This window comes from Natator depressus, chromosome 16 (genome assembly GCF_965152275.1).
Source record: "Natator depressus isolate rNatDep1 chromosome 16, rNatDep2.hap1, whole genome shotgun sequence".
NCBI lineage: Eukaryota > Metazoa > Chordata > Testudines > Cheloniidae > Natator > Natator depressus.
Genome location: NC_134249.1, coordinates 12,271,364 through 12,291,225, shown reverse-complemented (window position 1 = coordinate 12,291,225; position 19,862 = coordinate 12,271,364). Strand labels below are relative to the sequence as shown.

At 44.3% G+C, this 19,862-nt stretch overlaps 2 long non-coding RNA genes across 2 annotated transcripts in view; one reads left to right on the top strand and one right to left on the bottom strand.

Annotated features, from left to right (window-relative positions):
* The window catches only part of LOC141999780 (uncharacterized), a 28,425-nt gene that overhangs the window by 5,419 nt on the left and 3,144 nt on the right, over positions 1–19,862 (bottom strand). The window lies entirely within an intron of this gene.
* On the top strand, positions 3,162–18,778 carry LOC141999760 (uncharacterized). The gene is made up of 3 exons (XR_012642065.1): positions 3,162–3,205; positions 4,110–4,200; positions 18,763–18,778. It is a non-coding gene; the product is annotated as an uncharacterized LOC141999760 (long non-coding RNA).

Here is a 19,862-nt window from a genome sequence, read left to right as displayed (position 1 = left end):
CCCCCTGCTCAAAGCAGGACCAATCCGCAACTAAATCATCCCAGCCAGGGCTTTGTCAAGCCTGACCTTAAAAACTTCTAAGGAAGGAGATTCCACCCTCTCCCTAGGTAACGCATTCCAGTGTTTCACCACCCTCCTAGTGAAAAAGTTTTTCCTAATATCCAACTGAAATCTCCCCCACTGCAACTTGAGACCATTACTCCTTGTTCTGTCATCAGCTACCACTGAGAACAGTCTAGATCCATCCTCTTTGGAACCCCCTTTCAGGTAGTTGAAAGCAGCTATCAAATCCCCCCTCATTCTTCTCTTCTGCAGACTAAACAATCCCAGTTCCCTCAGCCTCTCCTCATAAGTCATGTGTTCCAGTCCCCTAATCATTTTTGTTGCCCTCTGCTGGACTCTTTCCAATTTTTCCACATCCTTCTTGTAGTGTGGGGCCCAAAACTGGACACAGCACTCCAGATGAAGCCTCACCAATGTCGAATAGAGGGGAACAATCACGTCCCTCGATCTGCTGGCAATGCCCCTATCTATACATCCCAAAATGCCATTGGCCTTCTTGGCAACAAGGGCACACTGTTGACTCATATCCAGCTTCTTGTCCACTGTAACCCCTAGGTCCTTTTCTGCAGAACTGCTGCCGAGCCATTTGGTCCCTAGTCTGTAGCGGTGCATGGGATTCTTCCGTCTTATGTGCAGGACTCTGCACTTGTCCTTGTTGAACCTCATCAGATTTCTTTTGGTCCAATCCTCTAATTTGTCTAGGGTCCTCTGTATCCTATCCCTACCCTCCCGCGTATCTACCTCTCCTCCCAGTTTAGTGTCATCTGCAAACTTGCTGAGGGTGCAATCCACACCATCCTCCAGATCATTTATGAAGATATTGAACAAAACCGGCCCGAGGACCAACTCTTGGGGCACTCCACTTGATACCGGCTGCCAACTAGACATGGAGCCATTGATCACTACCCATTGAGCCCGACAATCTAGCCAACTTTCTATATGTCTCCCCAATAGCTTAAGCACATCCTCCCCAGAGCTCCATCCTGGTGGGTACTCCAGTTTATAATTCAGCTCTTCAGAGACGTGTGGCAACTGAAGCAAGAAATGCACAGACTTTGCAGAGGAATTTCTAAACCAATCACACTTTACTCATAGACTAATCACAAGAGCTACATAGATCCAGACAAAATAATAAACAACTGCATGCAAAAACCATCCTTCCAGCATCCTCACCACTCCAGAGCCCTTTGGATTTTGGTCACTCCTTTTAAGGGCAGTAGGCATAGCTGTGTGGAAGTTCTGTGTCAGGAAGGATTTCAAAATTTGGCTTTGTTCAGAATTGGAGTGAAAACCAAACATTTCAAAATTCTCCATGAATGGATGCTTTTGAAAAAAAAAAGTTGTTTTGGACTGTTCAAATTGTTTTTTTTTTTTTTTGACTTTTTAAAAATGTATTAGAATCAATTACATTCAAAATGGAAAGTAATTTCAGAATGAAAAATCAAAGCATTTCATGCTTAAAATGTCAAAATGGGACATTTCAACATTGTTGGAACTTTTTGTCATTTTTTTTTCAGAAAAAAATTCTGGCAAAATTGACACGATTTCATGAAGCATTTTGATTTTGGTAGAACAGCATATTTGGATGGAATGGGATTCTGTCAAATTTTCTTTGACCTGCTCCAGTTCCAGGTCCCCTCTCCTGGACGCCACTCCTCTTTGCTTTCACCTGCTTAGTCTTGAGTTCTTGTTCTGGTTGGAGAGCCAGCTATTAAGAGCAGACCTTGTCCTTTTGTAACTTCCTGTCTCTGTGATGTGACTTTTCCAGTGAGTTTCAAGGCCCCCATCAGATGATCAAGGTTCCCCACCTCGCCCTTTAGGTGATCAGTTGCTTGGTTACTGCCCACCTGAAGTCCAGACTGGAAAAACTGGTTTCTTGCAGCTTTGGACACTCTTCAGCATATTCATTGTATTGCCTGGGCAAATTCATTCACTGTTAAAGACTCTTAACTGCTTGGTATTGTGTGCCATATCAACAATCTCTTAGAATTATAGTCTGATATGGAGGCAAGAAGATTACCAGGAAAGCACATCAAAATAGAGTCTGTAAGTTGGTGTAGATACATATAGACCAGGGATCGGCAACCTTTGGCACGAGGCCCGTCAGGGAAATCTGATGGCGGGCTGGGATGGTTTGTTTACCTGCAGTGTCCGCAGGTTCAACTGATTGCAGCTCCCACTGGCCGCAGTTTGCTGTTCCAGGCCAATGGGGGCTGCGGGAAGTGGCAGCCAGCACATCCCTCAGCCCGCATGCGATGTTTGCATGTGTGGGACTGCCTCCCGATAAATGAAATATGAGATCTATTAAAAATATATATTATTACTGTATGTCCTCGTTGAGCTACACAGGTTATAATCCTAATATTCTCAGTGATAGAGGCCTATGTTTTGGCTGCAGAAGATCCTGAATTCATCCAGTACTTATGAACCTTTGTGGTTTCTCCCACACACTTGGAAGGCACTTCCTATAAACATCCACAAAGCTGTCTCATTGTCCATCTTATCCATTGTCCACACGTTTGCCTATATCTATTTGTTGTCTTATCTTATATTTTGATTGCAAGCTCATTGGGGCGGAGACCATCTTTTTGTGCTGTGTTTGCACAGCGTCTAGTGCAACAGCATTCTGGTTCATGACTAGGGCTCCTGTGTCCTACAGAGATACAAATAACACATAATAATTATAGCAACAATTCCATGTGGCTGCTGAATTGCTACAATTGGCACCGGATCACAAAATCTGGATCTGAATCCCACTGTAAACTCCTGTGAAACCCTAATGCTGGAGTCTAAACTTTGCTTCACTTGGCATGGGAGAAAGTGATGTACTGGCTAATGTGTATGTGTGTCACCAACGGCTTTCTAGTGATCAAGTGTTCATAACTGTGTTGCCGTCTGGTGATTGCAGGCTAGAGCGCATATAAACCCCCATACTAATTCAGCTTTCAGAGTGTCTCCTCTAGCACAAGGTTCTGTGCTCATATATTAGAAAGGCATGTGTTCTACCCTTTTTCATACCTGTGAAGTTTAAACGGGCATGTCCAATAGCTATCATGATTGTGGTGTTCTGTGCATCTACAGAATGACGACAGATCTCCTTGGAAGATTCTATGTGCCTGGGGCATGGAACGCTATTTGATGGGTGAGTAAAAATTCCCTTCCCCCATTCTCATAGTATCATTGTGGCAAAGGAGGAGCCAGAGAGATTTTATACCTGGGATGGTTGGGTTTCCTGACAATTTTGCAAAGCTGTGTTCCAGGAGCCTGAGCTCCCTTATTTACTCCCTGGCTCAGAGCTCTGAAGAGCATGGGAGCTGAAGGAAAGCTAAAGAGTTTTTTTTTACAGCGGTGACCGCTCTGCCTAAAGGAGTCACACTGAGGAATGTGCTCTAGAGGAAGTAAATACAGGGGGGCATCTAGACAGAGGGGCTCTGAGGAGACAGTAAATGGGGAATCTGGAAGAAGACCTTAAAATGTTTTATAAATAGTAAGACAACATAATTTAGTAGTTTGTATGCTCTTTTGCTGGCCTCTGTGTTACATGCAGAAGAGCTATGTGCTATGCAGTCATTCAGGGTGGCACACTGTGCCTTTGCCTTCTCCCCTTGATACACTCATGTAAATCCCATTAACCCGTAAAACACTGGCATCTTCTAGACTGCCATTCAGATCAGTGCATATGTGCGGCTTCTAAAGGGTTACTGCTAATGGGAGAGGTAAGCTCCTATCAAAGGAGGCAGGGAACAGACTCAACAATGAGTGCGCTCTGTGAGTCACAGCAAACTACTTTTACTAACAGAGTCCATCTCCGCTAGATAAACTTTCTGCCAAGTCACTGCTAATGGGTCTGCATTCCCTGCCAGTCAGTGGGTACAAGTCCAATTTGTGGGACAAAGGACATGGAAAATAAAAACAGCCAGTTCTGGGTTTTGCATAGGATTTGTGTGTTTGCTGTTTATGCTTGCTGCTTCCAAATCAAACTAAGAACAAAAATGATCAAACCTCTTTAAAGGTACAAATTCTCCTAACTTTTCTTTTCTCATCAGAAAAAAACAACAACTCTTCAAATTACAAAACTACTGTGTAACGTGAACCCAGAAGGGGAATAGCTTGTGGGAGTCACAGCAGGAGGGAATGGTAAGGTAAAAGGGGAAAAGTTAGCAGCCTTCCCTGGTTTCCTCTTCTCTTCTGCTTCAAGTTCAAGTCCCTCATGTTCACCCCCCAGCTCCTTTACAATGCCCCTTCCTATGTATCTGTTCCCATCTCATCCTACATACCCAACACAGCCCTTGCACTCTGCCAGATCCCCTCGTTCCACACTGCTGCCTTTGGGCCAAATTCAGCCCTGGCTGAGGTGGATGCTTGATTGTAAGCTCCTTGTAAGCTCCATCTTTTTGTTCTGTGTTTGCACAGTGGCTAGCACAACAGGGTCTCGTCCGTGACTGGGGCTCCTAGCTGCCATCGCACTATAAATAAATATTATTAATTTTAATCTAGATTGGATAAAGTACTGGAGGATGCATGGCAGGGAACATCCCTGGGTTGGCTGGAAGGAGGTGGACAAGATGACCTAGTAAATCTTTTCTAGAAGTGGGCTCAAGTGCTTAGATACTATGGTGATAGTTGCCAACTAAACATAAAAACATAAGAATGGCCACAGTGGGTCAGACTGATGGTCCATCTAGCCCAATATCCTGCCAGTGCCAAATGCTTCAGAGGGAATGAACAGAACAGGTTAATCATCGAGTGATCCACCCCCTGTCATCCAGTCCCACCATCTGGCAGTCAGAGGTTTAGGGACATTCTGAGAATGGGGTTGTGTCTCAGATCAAATTGGCTAATAGCCATTGATGGACCCATTCTCCATGAACTTATCTAATTCTTTTTTAGCCCAGTTATACTTTTGGCCTTCGCAACATCCTTAGGCAATGAGTTCCACAGGTTGATTGTGTGTTGTGTGAAGGAGTACTTCCTTGTGTTTGTGTTGAACCTGCTGCCTATTAATTTCATTGGGTGATCCCCTGGATCTTTTATTATGATAAAGTGTAAATAACATTTCTCTATTCACTTTCTCCACACTGTTCATGATTTTGTAGATCTCTATCATGTCCCGCCAAATAACCTAGATGGACATACAGATGATACAACATTCAGATCCATATCTGAACTGAACTGTATTATTTAGATGAGTTTCATTTGCGATCAGTCTTGAGCCTTGCGCATCTCCAATTCCTTTGATTCTGTAACTAAACTAAGCCCTAATTCCAAAGCCTTGTTAAAAAAAAAAAAAAGATCCAAATTTTCTCCACCCAGCATCAGCTATGTTTGGCTGTTCCCTACAGTGGTATCCCAAGTGCAGCTCATAACAAGGAGAGAATCTGCCATTCTCCATCTTCGCCACAGCTCTGGTCCGTACTCCTCTTCCTTTTGAGCCTGTTACACACAGATCTCTTGTTTGGAACATGGATTCGCTTTTCATAGGCTCTTTTCTTCCTCCTTTCTATCACCCGCAGCCATCAATGCAGGGGCTGCTCTCTGACAACTAGAAGGGACTCTACCTTTCTTATATGTATAGGGGTGTGTATATGTATCTAGATATTCATTTTTGGAACTGTTTCCCTTAATCATATCTTGAATTAATGCAGGGCTTGTTCATTCGGGGCTCTCATTACCCTCTTAATTAACTGTGCACAGATGGAAAAAGTCGAAATTGCTTCACTTGAGTTGTTCTGCTAGTTTTAAAATGAGATGGCAGATGGAGGACAAGGCAGAAAGGGCTCAGCTCAGAGGTAGGAGACAAGTTTTCAAGCTGTCACCGAAACGTCAACAAACGCTCCATCTGTTTATGAGGAGTACCAGACAGAGGCGGTCTCAAGTGCCATCCACAGACACGAGTTCAAAGAATTCCAAACAATTAGCAGGGAAGCGAAAGTTCCATTTCCAGTCAGCTATTTACCGGGATCAGCTGACATCAGATTCCAAAGCAGCCAGTACACAGCTTGTGATGATACTCTTAGTGTGATAGCAAGGAAGCACGCTCCCCACGGACCCAGAGATCAGCCTGACTTCCGTGGCACACACTCCCTCAGGCCTGGGACACCAGCCTCAGAGAAAGGAGAGATGCTCCCGGAGGCCCTGATGCGAGCCAGTATGCTGGAAAGCATACACAATCCCAGAGGAGACTGGTGGCGACATGCTCCCTTAGGATCGGAGCCTCAGAGGAAAGAGAGACCCTCGGTTGAGGGTCCTGTGATCTAGAAAGCTGGTCCTTTGGGGAAAATACTTCTCTCGCCTTAGCTTCCTCAAAATTTGGCGTGAAAAGCTGCGAGCGAGCAGGGAGAAATTAGCAGTAGAGTTTGGAAGGTGTAAGCAATTAATTCAGCTTAGCGTCACTGAAGCTACACAAGCAAGCTAGCAGGGGGAGAGAGAGAGAACAAATTCCATTTCTGTCCTTAGAAATGGCACTCCCCAAAGCTGCCAAACAGGATATTAAGTTACAATCTTTGCACCATCAGAACACCACCCCCTTGCTGATCAGACATGAGGAGACAAGGCTGTTGTTAGCAGCCTTTTACCATTTAATTCATTCATAGTTGCCTGTACTGTATAGGAATCGGGTAATATGTCTTTAAATAGTTTGGAAGTCTTGTAGGGGCCTCCCTGTCCTTTACTGCAGAAGCCACCAGACCTAACACACCAATGGTGTGCATATATGTCGCTTGGCCTTATATGTTTGTGTGTCGTGAGTAAATTCAGTTATTTGGAACCCAACTGTCTCCATGTGGGTACCTCCAATTTTTAATGTGTTTGCAGAGCAGAGACTCAACCTAACACTGTCCTACCCCATCAGCAGCTTCTTACGAGTCACCGGCTGAATCTTTTGCCAATAACAACACTTTTGTTGCTCAATCCTATGTGTTTCAGTGCTAGCGATGGCCCTAGCCCACATCCTGCAGCTTTACAGGATGCCTAGCTCAAAAACAGGCCAAGCCAAAACTAATGATGTGAACACCACCAAACTCTGGGAAAGTTTGGATCCAGATTTCTTCTATTGATATTTTATTATTTGTATTGTGGTAGTGCCGAGTGTCCTCTGTCATTGACCGGGACCCCACTGTGCTAACGCTCTAGACAAAGAAAAAAAGGTCAATTCCTTTCCCTTATAATCTAAATTCATGCTCATTTCTCTAATGAGCAGAATTTTTGCATCCAAACCCACTAACTTCTTCTGATTTGAGCCCTGAGTGTCAGGTTTCTGCCAAAACCAGAACCTAAACCTATTAATTTTTATAATGAGCACAGACATATTTGAATGTCCCCATTGACCTTTTATAAAGCAGGATGGCTATTTTGGATGTCTTTCACAAACACGCCCTCAGACAATATTCCATTAGGTGCCCTATTGACCTACCTTTATCAATTACGTACAATAAAATGACAGCTATTTGGTTTTCTGTTTCATTTTCATAGATTCAGAGATCCCAAGGCCAGAAGGGACCATAGTGATCATCTGATCTGACTCCTGTACAACACAGGCCAGAGAACTGCCCCCAAATAATACCTAGAGCAGATCTTTTAGAATTTTGAATGGACATATGCAAATTAGCTCCCAACTCCTTCTCCCCCATAAGTGTTGCCTACAACTTCTACCTCCCCTGGCCTGTGGTCACAAAACCCAGGGCTTCCGGCTTTATTATTTTAGCCTCAAAGTGAAAAGGGATGCTACATATTGTTCCTTTTACTGACACATAGGAAAGTAATATTGTCTAGTGGCTGAAAGCCGCCATTGGAAGATTAGGACCCATGGGTTCTATTTTCACCTCTGCCACTGAGTTGCCCTGTAACTTTGGACAAGTCGCTTTGCCTCTGTGTACCTCAGTTTCCCTGTCTGTAAACTAGGGATAATGATATCTCTCTCGCAGGGGTGTTTTTCAGGGGTGGCACCATTCCCGTATGGAAAGTGCTTTGAGATCTTCACAAGGAAGGTGCCGTCAAGGAGCAAAGAAGTATAATAAAACCACAATAATAATAAATAATTCAAAGGCCCTCAACGGAGTGTGAAAATTTGCACCCCCAAAGGGAAGCACTAACATTTTGATTTTATCATCAGCTCCACTTTGTGCACTTGGCCCTCCAACTGCCAGTCGCCCATCAAACTCTATTGAGGCTGCAGAGCTAGTGTCTGCTAGGAATAACAGCATGTTGACCTACAGACCTTTGCCATGTCAGTGGCAGTAGGCCACTGCAGGAGCCTATCAGAGAGGGACCCATATGTGTGGGAGTCCCCACCAGAGAAGGGCTGCTAAAAGATTTTCTTCAGGCTGCTGCCCAGGAAGCTTAAAAGGCTCAAACCTCACAAATCTTTTCTGCAAGATGGGTGAGTAGCAGAAGCTAATCTCTATATCCATGTTCTCCGCCTGGGAGGTTCCCACTCCCAAGGGTTCCTTAGGTGAGCTCCCCTTCTCCCAAGGTCACAGATCAGGGTAATTACACCCTGTCAAACACATTCCTTATTCAGTTTCAATTGGATAGCATGTTCTTCATTTCCTGTTCGACAGTGTTGTGAGCGATGCTGTGCACTGGCAGATAGCTGCTGTGTACCTACTTAGAACTGGCTTCCTTTCAGAGGCACATTAAGCATTTCCTCTCTACATACATACTTGCAAAATTCTTTGGATTCTCTAGGGAAAAGGCACTATATAAATATATATGACATGATGTTCTTTAGTATCCTCTAGTTCAACCACAAGTTATAAGACTTGATGGAGAAGTCACGGGGTGAAATCCTATGGCCTGGGTGATGCAGGAGGTCAGAATAGTTTATCATAATGGTCCCTTCTGACTTTACAATCTATGAGGTGCTATTGAGATGCTGAGATGTGCCCCCACAGGGACAGGCCAATCCCATGGGCAGGGAAGGCAAAAGTGGTTTTAAGACACCTTTGTGCCCTGGGCTGATCTGGGATCTGAAACAATCCCTGGTGTAAATCAAAGCAGCTCCAGGGCTGCTCTAATTTACAGCAACCTCCTGAGAGCTGTTTCTGGGCTACTGTGCAGTGCAGAGGAGCCAGAATCCCACAGTGGTGTGCACTACTGATGCTCAGTGGTTCTGTCCCCGTGGGATAATTCTCCTCTGGCTCTTCATGGCACAGTTCCAGCCCCTATCCACTCTGCAGTGGCATATCGGGGTGGGGGCAAGGAGACAGAATCGCTTCCTGTAGCATCACCACCTTCTGGGCCTCACATTCAGGGGAGACACTCCCTGAGGAACCCATCTGCAGAGGCTGACCCTGTTAGAACCCTCTCATTTAGACTTGCTCAAAACAGACACAGTCCCCGCGAGCCATTTCTATGCTGGCTGGTCTGTATGTCACATAAGGAGGAATGCACTAGCCGCTCTGTTGCTCGGTAATAATTTTCTCCTATTCTGAGTGAGCACAGACTAGTTTATTTTACAGTATATATAGTTTCTTCCACTTTTTTTTGAAACAGGTGTTTAAATCATCCCAGTGAATAATAAGCATCTTCACCAAGCCAATTTAAAGCCATTTTCGTTTAAGCCCCAATATCATCCTCAAATATACTTTTCCCTTTATCTGTGGCATGGCCTGTTGAGAACAGCACCTTAAATAGAAACTGCTGGGCTGGCCAAATGCTGCCTTTCAACTATTACAATAAATATCTGACAGTGAAGAAAATAAGAGAAGAGGCAGGCGGGGACAGATCTTCCTTGTCATACGTTAGAGACTTGGCACTGAGAGTTGTGTCAGTCCATTAGCTGCTGTTAATTTCCTTGTTCTTCATGGCAAAGGTGGCCATAATTGGCGGAGATGCTGGAAATATCACATAAATGGGAGTGATTCACACTTGGAACTGTCAGTGTAATACAAACCCATTTTGAAATCGTCCCTTTTGCCCGAGAAAAATCACCAGGCCCTGCTCTACTGCTATTTTCTCCCATAAAAGCCTGTGACCCACCAGCATTAGAGGAGAGCACGGATCTGTCCATCTCTGAAGACTGGTCGTAATTTGAAAGGGATGTCAAATCTGATGGCCCATAATCAGTGCTGATACAAAGAAGCTTTTGTTTGTGTGTGTGTGTGAAACTTGGCGGACTGGGCAGAAGCCAGGGAAACAGACAGAGATAAATACAAAATGAGAATAAAATTTCGGTCATTATTGATGTCATTATAGCTTGAGTGTAGTGAGGGAAACAATAAATAGAAGCTCTAGCAGAGTCAGGCAAATTGGTTCACCAACATTCCCCACACTCTGTGGAGGAAGATTTGGACTCTATTAAATTTGCACTACTGGGGAGGATAACACATCTTTGCTTCCTTACATGAGGAAACCGAATGCAATTGGTACGAAGTGCCCGAATATGAACTGCATTTTGTCTTCAAGGGAGTAGCATATCACCCAGTTATTTATTTTTGGGCAAACCTCAGAAAAATCTCAGTTTGGAGGTGTCCCCAGAAGTTGACTTGCATATCTGAGTTATCTGGAGCCCATACAATGGGGCTGGATTTTTTTCCCCAAGACCAGGACCTTTTATGAGATTCCTGGCATTTCAGTCCTAGCAAGATACAGTGTGAAAGAAATGGAGGGCAAAATCCTCAACTGGTATAAATTGGCATTGCTCCCATGAAGTCAATGGAGAGATGCTAACTTACACCAGCTGAGGCTCTGGACCACTAGATCCTGGGACTGTCCCCTCCAGCCTCCTGTCCAGAATTTGGACCAATCAAATGCAACCCCCAGAAAATCTTACCATTTTCTACATTGAGCCTCATGCATAGAGAGCTGTACTGGCCATCCATGTGGGTCACTAAAATAAAGCTCATAGTTATATACATCACTATTGAATTTCAAACCTTACAGTGCTCCCAGTAACCCCTCCATATTCCTGACCCAGACTTTGGAATAACTAAAGAAACCATACCTGGAGTATTCATCCCAAAGGTCAAACTGAGCACAATGAATGCAGGGGCAGGACTTTGGGAGTTTTGTCAGTGCTGGATAGCTGCCCACGCAGTGCAGAGCATAATTGAGCTCCAAGATACGTAACTTGCTACCAAGTCCCCAGGAACTGGGGAAAACAACAGGTGCCATTATCTCAAAATATTAACCATGGTGCAAACTTTGCTGGGCAGCTAATGCCATAAAAGTTTGGAGTCATCTGCATCTACTGGTGAGTGCCACTACTGAGTTATTCATGGTGTGGCCTGCACTGTATCACTAAGGGGACCAAGCTACAAGTTCAGCTTTTGGATTAATGTCCAGATGTGTGCACTGTGCTCCCATTGGAGATGAATCCCCGCAAACCATCATGTCCTGGTGTGAAACGTGTTTCGGTACATGACTTAAGTGAGCCTGAAAATATTACCCGCAGTGATCAACGAGGCTTGTTTTCCTATCCTCCTGGCTCTTCAATGGTTAGCTCAGGCCTGTCATTGGAAGGGTTGGACTTTTCACATGTTCTGCACCCGTGCCTCCTAAAATATTTACTTAACATCTGCTGGAGCAGTTTGCAAAGCCACCAGCAATCTCTCTAATCTTCCTGAACAGCCTGAGTGAGCAGTGAAATGGGAAACTTCAGTGAAGTACTCAAATAGCCAGAGAGATTAATCTTGTCAAGTGTATGCATCCTTGACTCAGCATCGGGCTAGTGGCAGGAGCAAGAGGCTGGGCTCTTTGCTGCAGACCTGCCACCCTCTCTCAAGTTTTCTATGGCTGATTTTCATGGAAGCACAGAAAGATGTGTTGAATGGAAGGTATGAATGGAAAACATAACACTAAGGTCGGATGTTGGAGGCAACTGTTGCCTTCTTAAGAGTGGGACAGCATATTTATCTGTTGGCTTCCTATTCTGAAGTACTCATCACCATAGTAACAAAAGTAATTTCCAGACAAATTAGGTCTTCAGGGTGAGGTCCCAAAGTGAATTTCATGAATCTTCTGCTCTTCCACCTTCTCTGCTAGAAGGGACCTTGCTTGGTAGATGCGTGAATGATCTTCCTCATTGGTTTGGTTACCTTGGGAAATGCTTTGTCAAAGAGGCGGATTCTGCACCTGGGCTCTGATCAGACTCTGGGCTAGTTTAACACCCTCTGGAAGCTCATTATAAGGTTTAAAGCCTTTCATTAATTCTGGTTTATCAGGTGCTTTGCTTGATACATTGTCCCAGAGGCACACAGATACCTTGGTAGGCCACGGTTGGTGATGCAGTCACTGATGTTGCTGGGTCTTGACACACTGATGGCTTTGAGGATCAAGACTAAGATTCCAATTCAGCAGAGTGCTTAAATATGTACACTTAACTCCCATTGATTTCAATAGGATTTAGGCATGTGCTTAAGTGCTTTGCTGAATAGAGATGTTACAGAGAACATTATAAAGAACCAGCTGATTTTTCAAACACCTGATTTCTGAGGGAGGAATGTATCTTTGGAACTTCTTGGTAGATGACCCCAAGATTACACCACTAACTTTACCCCATAGCCCTGTGAGGCACAGGAAATTTCATGTCAATCCAAGTAAGGCAGACGTGGATTTTAGAGCATTTGAGCTACCTGTTGAACAGTAAGCAACTCTCAACTTTAACTATACCAAAGCTTCTGCTTTGCAACACGTACCTAAGTGCTTTGGTAAGGGCCTGATTCAGGACAGCACTTAAGCATGTGCTTACTGACTAACAATTCAGAAATTCAGTGCAATAATGGATCCAAACCTGTTCCTTATCAGGACAATGGAAGTTATGTCACCAACTTTAAAGGCAGCTGGATGGGGTCCCAAAGCAGGAATCTGGCCAGATTCCTACCAGAGCTTCTGAAATTATTTAGGTAAAGTGGAGGGGAAGGGGTGAGAGGGAGGTGAAGGGACCAGAGAGAGACAGAGAAAGAGAGATACAGAAGCAGAGGGAAAATGAACAAATGAGAAAATGAACTTTACAGGAACATACCACAGGGGTAGGCCATTGTGGTACTGTTGTTTTGCCTTTACAAAAAGCCACAGCAGGTCCAGCTGATGGAGGAAAAGCTGTCTGCCCACCCCCAATCCTTTTTCCTTCATGAAGTGCTCTCCTTTCTGCCAAGGTGCCCAGGCCTCTGGTTACACAGTCCAGTTGTACAGGATTCACATATCATTATGTCTTTATGATGGTCTGAGTCAAACCAAAAATGTCGTGCTAAGAATAATTCCACTTCTCTTCAGGATGAGACTACATAACGAAGCATGATTGGCTCCATATCTCTTTGCGGAGCTAGTTTTGTCATTTTCCCCCCCAGTTGTTCCAAATTATTTAGCACTTCATCATACCCTCCTTTGCAACAGCGTTTATCAATCTCGCTGTCATGTCATTGGTAGTTTGTATTACTTTCCATTCCCTTGAACAGTACATAGAGCAGCTGATGCCCAGAGAGCGTAGTAAGAGACCAGTGCTCATCCGGAAGGTTTTCTTTCCTCTCCCAATGACAATCTGCCGCGATAAGATACAACCTGTGAATTTTGTTCTCTTTTTTCTTTTAAAAGTGAATTTCACTGCTGCTGAAAGGTGCCACATTGAGAGCAAGGTGACTGATGTTTTCAATTTAACCTCAGAACAGGTATAACATGGGAAGTTACGTGGACTGAGTAGTGTATAGGAATAGGGTAGGATCCTTTTAAATAGTTTGTGAGTCCCAGTGGTGCTCACTGTGTGCCACATTGTAGAAGCCACTTCTTCAGACTGGTATTTGTTGTTGTGTAAAGAATAGGGTGACCAGACAGCAAGTGTGAAAAATCGGGACGGGGTGGGGGGTAATAGAGCCTATGTAAGAAAAAGGCCCAAATATCGGGACTGTCCCTTTAAAATCGGGACATCTGGTCACCCTAGTAAAGACCCAAAGACACAACAGACAGTTACAGCACATGCTTCCTTGCCTACATTGCCCCATACCTCAGCTTTGATCAAGTAAGACCAGCTTTGGAGGTCACAGAGTTATTCAGTCTTTAGGGCCAAAAGTCTTTCTGCTCAGCTATAATATAGCATGATTCCCCCATAGATCTTAAACCATTTTCCAATGCAAGGTAAGTGTTATCACCCCCATTTTGTCAGATGGGGAAACGGAGGCTTGGGAAGGAAAAGTTCCTTCCAAGGTCACTCAGCAGGTCAGGGACAGAGGCAGGAACAGAACTGAGACCTAATCCAAAGCCCATTGATTGCCACTTAAATGCTTTCCATTGACTTCAGTAGTACTAGGATCACAGTCCATAGAAGAACTGGATCAAGATCACGAATGAATTTCACCTGGCATGAATTTCAGTCCCTTGGGCTAGATTGGAACCACTGACCTAAAGGTGAAAGGCTCTGTGGCCCATTACTAAGTGCCCTAATACTTTTTGTGGCAGGTAAGTCTTGGTTGCCTCTCTCTTTAAATGGAAGAGGATAATATAATTAGCACCTAAAATGGCAGAAATTAGTTCACTGGCTTCCTGCTTAAAATTTAATTTTGGATAATTTATTTTTACATTTTCTAATTGAATGAATATTAATTAACTGGAGTTTAATGCAGACGATGAAGATATTAAACTCTCGTTAACAAACACTGGCTCCTATTCATCCCCAAACACCTCACATCTGCAGCATTAAGTTATCAAGGAAGAAAATCTGCTGTGATTTATGTCATTTTCCGGTGGAAAAGGGAAGGCAATGAATCTGTTTTAACAGCTAATTATCTGAGACATGATACATGGCTCCTCAAGCAAGCTGGTGGGATGTGGGTCCCCGGGAGGAGTTGGGTGGCATGGTCTCCTCGCGTTCAGTGACATCAGCAAAGGGTTAAAGGGTTGCCTTCGGGGAGTGAGGACAGTAAGGCTGACCTGACAGGGGCTGTGGGAAACCCACGGAAATGACCACTACTCAGCACCTCACAGGATATAGCCCCCCATTGAGATGAGTTCCTCTGTCTTGGCACTATCGGCCCAACTGCCCTTTCATTCACAACGGTGGGCATCGGGAATAAAACTCCACTGAAGTCAATGGAGTATCAGTGGTGTCAATGAGAAGAGAATCAGGTCCAAAATGTTCTCCTCAAGGGGGACCAGAACTAGACTGAAACAACAGTTCTTCGGGCTTTATTTATTATGCCAGGCATTGGCCAACACCAGTTTGTACCCTGGAATTGCAAGTTACGTAACAGATGGTCCACTCTGTCAGTCACAGGGCTACTTCTCCTCCCACAAAGCATGGATAATAATGCACCATTTTCTTGTCCTGGTTGCCCCCCACCGCCACATTTCCCACTCTCACTAGATCAGCTGCAGTTGAGGAAGAGATCCTGGCTAGCTCAGACAAAGTTATTGCATAGCTCAGACAGAGTTATGGCACAGAGGAGTTCTTAATGGACTGAGGAATGAGGCTGCGCTGCATGCATAAGCTCTTGCAGCTTCTTCTGCAATCACAGAGGGTCCCGTGAGGAGAAACGTGTCATCTTCTTCATTGGTCCAATTTACTTTAAATATAAACAGTGGGTTATGTCGCTATGCTGAAAATAGGAGCGTGAATGGAATGCACCAAAGGTATACAGTGAAACGATACTATGATTTTTAAAGCATTTTTTTTCTGTCATTTCATTTATAATTTTATAAGTGTCAGGTTATCAAGTCAATAATTAGAACATACAGCTTTATGGGCGGCACAAGAGAAGCATAATTCATTTATTTAAAGCTTCTGGTAGCTTCTTCTCCCCCCTGTAACGTACCACAAACGGCATTTCCATCTGCAGCTATTGCTCTGGAATGACACCTGTTCCTTCTTTCTATTTTTAAAACCAGTACTTACGCTCCATAAATCCTTTAAAAACATCTAAGGCGGGCTTTACATTGCAGTATGTTTCCATTCTTCTACTAAAAAGAAAAGGAGTACTTGTGGCACCTTAGAGACTAACCAATTTATTTGACCATGAGCTTTCGTGAGCTACAGCTCACTTCATCGGATGAAGTGAGCTGTAGCTCATGAAAGCTCATGCTCAAATAAATTGGTTAGTCTCTAAGGTGCCACAAGTACTCCTTTTCTTTTTGCGAATACAGACTAACACGGCTGTTACTCTGAAACCTGTCATTCTTCTACTGGAAATCTGTCCTAAATGTGAAACCTTATTTTATATCTTCAAATAAACATTACATCGAGGGGAAAAAATTATAGACTATAACTGGAGAAAACAACCCGGAGAAGTGAAGCTACGAACTGAAAGCAAAGGTGACGGTGAAGACAGTGGAAAAACTTGGGGAAAAAAGGTTGTTCAAATCTGTTTCATACCCACAGGAATTCAATAAGGTGCAGCAGAGAAATCTGGAGAGCGGGTCAGACTAGAGCGAAGAAACCCAGCTAGGGCACCCTGCAAATGCACATGAACTGAAGCAAAAAACGGGAATGGGAAACATAAACAGGAGAACAGCACCAAAATGGTGAAGTACTACAGCATTCGGGAACCTGAAAATGCAGAGTTCCTTGCCTGAATAGATGTTCCCCTTTGGAGAAAGACAAACATGGGCTGTAGCTAGATTCTGGTTTTACTGAAGGGATTAGTTACCACTCCCAACACACAATAAACTGAACTAGCTGGGCACAATCCCAGAACTAATGCTTGAAGAAATTTTACAGCAAGAGTAACTGGCACAAAGAGCAGGAACCAGGGCACTTTTCAATGGACGGGACCTCTACTCTGCAATCCAGTCGTTACCTGAGGAAATGCTTTTATATCAGTAGCTAAGTGTGAGCTGTACTAGTAGAACTGTCCTTCTGACTGACAACGAAAAGCGGGGAAAGATTGTGACAGAGTAGGGAGTATTGACCTGGGGGTGTTGCATGGGAGTTTTACTGGCACTGTCTGCATTGGTGCTGGATGGTGATGGGATATGGGGGCATGTAACCTGAGCCCAGGAGGGGGATGGGGCCAGGTGACACCTTCTGCCCAGGAAACTGGACAAAGGCTGGAGGAGGAGCCGGGGTGTGTGGCTGGAGGGGGTTTCAGTTTGGAGCTGGCTGGGGAAATGGAGGAGACCCGGGACCGGGGTCTAGGCTCCCTGCCGTCCCAAGATGGACCTGACTGAGCGGTCCTGTTGTCTGTACCTACAAGCTCTGTTTGGGACTGTGTTCCTGTCATCTAATAGACCTTCTGTTTTACTGGCTGGCTGAGAGTCACAGTGAATCGCAGGAAGTGGTGGGTGCAGGGCCTTGACTTCCCAACTCTCCATGACAAAGATGAAGGATGGTTTTGTGGCTAAGGCACTGAAGGGGAACTTGGGAAATCTGCATTCAATTTCCAGCTCTATCAGAGATTTTCTGTGTGACCTTGGGCTGGTCCTATAATCTCTCTGAACCTTAGTTCACCATCTATAAGATGGGGATAGGAATACCTCTTTTCTCCTGCCCTTTGTCTAGCTTGTGTAGTTAGAGTGTTGGAGTAGGGACTATCTTTTCTATATATTTGTATAGCACCTAGCTCAAGGAGGCCCCAGTTGTGATGGGAGCTGCTTAGTGCTACTGTAATACAAATAGCCCAAGTAGAAGAAGCCAGCACTGGCAATATAGTCCCAGTTCCTAAACATCACATCAAAAGGGCTATGAACTTGGGCTGGCCATCTCCGATCTTGATGCAATCACAACCTATCGCCTTGTGCATTTTAGTAGGATACACTAAAAAGATGTTGTTACTAAATGGAAATGCATTGAGGAAAATCACATGAAGATGCTCTCTGTTGTAGTTTCACCAAAGCCAATTACACCTCTCCAGGACTCTCTGAAGAACAACTAAAAACTTGTCAGTTACCTACTAGAAAATATCAGGGGGGTAGCCGTGTCAGTCTGTATCCACAAAAACAATGAGGAGTCTGGTGGCACCTTAAAGACTAACAGATTTATTCAGGGATAAGTGGAGGGCAGCGGAGGGCAACAGAAATGATTAGGGGACTGGAACACATGACTTATGAGGAGAGGCTGAGGGAACTGGGATTGTTTAGTCTGCGGAAGAGAAGAATGAGGGGGGATTTGATAGCTGCTTTCAACTACCTGAAAGGGGGTTCCAAAGAGGATGGATCTAGACTGTTCTCAGTGGTAGCTGATGACAGAACAAGGAGTAATGGTCTCAAGTTGCAGTGGGGGAGGTTTAGGTTGGATATTTTTCACTAGGAGGGTGGTGAAACACTGGAATGCGTTACCTAAGGAGGTGGTGGAATCTCTTCCTTAGAAGTTTTTAAGGTCAGGCTTGACAAAGCCCTGGCTGGGATGATTTAGTTGCGGATTGGTCCTGCTTTGAGCAGGGGGTTGGACTAGATGACCTCCTGAGGTCCCTTCCAACCCTGATATTCTATGATAAGCTTGCGTGGGTAAAAAACCCACTTCTTCAGATGCATGGAGTGAAAATTACAGATACAGGCATAAATATATATGTGCCAATAGATGTGCCAATATATATTTATGCCTGTATCTGTAATTTTCACTCCATGCATCTGAAGAAGTGGGTTTTTTACCCACGCAAGCTTATGCCCAAATAAATCTGTTAGTCTTTAACGTGCCACCGGACTCCTCATTGTTCTATTAGAAAATGCCAACTAAGATCCCATAGTTAAAGTTCAAATTTACCACATACTAAGTTATTGGTGATTCTAGTTAAACTAGGGCTTTTACTGGATTTATCACAAGGTACTTCATTTGCACAGGAAAATGAATTGGTGATAATGGAAGAGATCCTTCTGTAAGCCATAAGAGGGAACAAATCCTCAGAGACAATGTGCCAGGTAAGCTCAAGTTTCTGCAGATGACTAAACCAGTAGGATTTACAGCTCATCTGATGGATAAAGGTGTTTCAGAATCGCACTACTGCATACTCCATGCAACTGTGAATGGACTGGAATGAGATAGAAAAGAACAAATGAGCTACATGCCACGTGCAGGACACACCCTACTTTAAATTATCTGAAGGTGGTGTCTAGAGGATTGCACATTACATGTTGTTAAGTGGGTGTGCGATTAAGAGAGTCTGAGTCTAAGATGGTGTAATTTGTGGGCCAGATCTTCAGCTGGCATAAATCAGCAAAGCCTCACTGAGTTCAGTGTAGGAGTCCAGAAAAAGCTATGAATTACACCACCTTGTATTTCCCTGTGAACATGGCTGTTAAGACTATAAATGCCAAAATTGATGCCTAAAGTTAGGCATCTCAGTCCACAGAGACATCAGACTAAGGGGTCTAATTTTCAAAGGTACTGAGGCAAGTTTGAAAAAAAACAACAGGCTTTGAAACTGCAGGCCCATGTTCCTCAGACTTGTCTCCTGAGTACAGCACTTAACACATTGTCGGCAATTCAATAACAAAGGGTGGGATTTTAAAGGGGGCCAACAGGAGTTAGGTATCCAGCGTCTACTCATTTACAGTGGAATGTAGGTATCTAACTCTCTTGGGCTGTGTTGAAAATTCCAGTGAAATATCATCATTCTAAAGAAGATTAAAGTCAATAACATCTACAGGTGCAGTGCTCAGTTGGCTCCTGTTGAGAATAAATCAGAGGAGACTTCACAACTAGAGTCAAATCTTACCCTGGCTGGCTCTTGCAACAGGGAGCAGAGACACTGGCAGGTGTATCCTTTGCAGCTGGAAAGAGACACCGTGAGGTAGTTGCTATAAAGAAGAGCTGTATGCTCCCCCTTGCCCGGTCAGTGTGTGCTGCTGAGACAGCAGGTGGCTGGAACCCCCTCCTGTAGGACACAGGCCAGTTTTCACTCCAAGAATTCTAAAGTTCCAGGGGGTGTGTGTGTGTGTGT